The sequence below is a fragment of the Nicotiana attenuata genome, unplaced genomic scaffold (genome assembly GCF_001879085.1).
Source record: "Nicotiana attenuata strain UT unplaced genomic scaffold, NIATTr2, whole genome shotgun sequence".
Taxonomy (NCBI): Eukaryota; Viridiplantae; Streptophyta; class Magnoliopsida; order Solanales; family Solanaceae; genus Nicotiana; species Nicotiana attenuata.
The window spans coordinates 366,415-368,521 of record NW_017670845.1 but is presented as its reverse complement, the minus strand read 5'-3'; positions in this window follow the sequence as shown (position 1 = coordinate 368,521).

The following is a 2,107-nucleotide window of genomic DNA, read 5'->3' as shown; positions in this document are numbered from 1 at the left end:
TATATATATATATATATATATATATATATATATATATATATATATATAGGCAATACATAAGAATTTGCAAATGCCCTATATTGCCTATATATATATATATATATATATATATATATATATAGGGCATTTGCAAATTCTTATGTATTGCGTTAATTACTACACTATCTATAGTGAGTGAGATGCAATGGATCTTTCACATCCAGCACCTAATTATCTTCAACTTCATCTTGTAACCACCACTTCTAACATAAACAGCAAATTAAAACGATTTGATATATACATGTCATCTTCTCATCCATCCAGCACATCATTTATTCTATTTCCCAATGTTGTGCACACATATATATATATATATCAGGCTAGCTGATCGTATTTATTTTAATACCGTTGATTTTGTCGGGTGCATAATGCAAATTTAATTAAAGTCAGAAAAGAAAGAAGAATCTTGTTTGAATCTTTCTTTGATTCAATAATATTGAGCTCGTAAGTACGTGTTGGCTATATAAGGATCTTCTTTCTTATCTCTTACAGCCTGAAGCCAGGGAATTGAAATACTACTATGATTTCTCTCACCATCTCTTTATCCATTATACACAATAATTGTCTTCTGCTTCAATAATACAATATATAATACTTTACTTAGTTAGAGAGTAGAATACGACTTTTTCTTTTTTCTTTCTAGATACAAAAGAAAGAAAAAGAAAAAAAACTTTTTTGACTTTTATTTATAAAACTTTCTTCCCGCTGACTTTTATTATTTTATAGTAGATGTTTCTTGCCTTGCTTGCGTATGTTTCAAATTTGAATATACCATTAGGTTTTTTCTAATTTTATTTGGCTCTACCGTTACTTGTATTTTGTACAACAGGTAGTACTAATACGTCATAAACACATCTATTACAAGTTTCTGTTATTTCCCTAAAATGAGAAAGAAATTAAAGAACTCATCTCACTGAAGTGATCAACGCAATAAATAATGGACATACAATACTAGCTAATTTGATCTACTCTTGCAGGTCATTAATTAATGCACCAGGAGAAGGGCCTTCTAATACGACATAACTTTAGGGAAGAGAATGCAGTAGCTGATGCACTAGCCAAGGAAGCCAAAAACAAAAATACCAAACAATATAATCCTAGAAGAACAAAAGTCTTTGCTCAATCGCCGTTTTTTGTACAACATCTGCTAACCAAGGACATGCGCGGGTAAAGCAACTCGTCAAAAAAACTATCTACCTCTCTATGTAATATGTTTAGATCACTAGGGAATCAAAATATTATGCGTGACAACATTTGTTTGTCTGAGGGGATACATAGCCCCAATGTCACTAAGGCATGCAATATGTAAAACTTTATCTATTACGTAATATATATTAAAGTTCGTAGGGACGAGAGTTGTGCATAATTCATTGAAAGTAAAATCAAAATTACATGGATTTAATTAGTAACCTAGTTAGATGGATAATTAGTAGGGTATCCAAGATGTGCTTAAAAATATTGAAAAGTAAAGGCTAGCTAGCTATATATTAATTACCCCTGATGGGGGATTGGTACAAGATGCTTAAGTAAGCAGACAAGAACGTTGGCTTCGTCTACCGTGTTCTACAGAGAATTGAATCCCCATGTCAACCAAAAATATAGAGAAAAAGTAAAAACCTGAAAAAAATAAATTAAACTAATTAAGATGGTCATTTTCAAGGCCGTCCATTACCAAAAACTTGGTACAACTGTCCCATTGACAAATATTGATGGCTCATTCTATATAGATTAATTAGCTATAAGATATTTGTGATCAATTAATCTGCACAAATAGGTAATTAATCATTTCATATATATGTGTCTACACAATTTTCTACGTAATTTTATAGGCATAAATTCAGGTCTGATTATTCTTAGTTAATTCTGAACTATACCAATAATGCCCCTACGTAATTACTACTTCTCTACTTCTTATAAAGATAACTAGATCTGGTATATACTTCTACGTTTTCAATAAATAAAAAAGAATCTCCCTTATTATTATTATTATTATTATTATTAATAATAATTTATTATTATTATTAATAATAATTTATTATTATTATTATTATTTCGGGTCATTAATGCC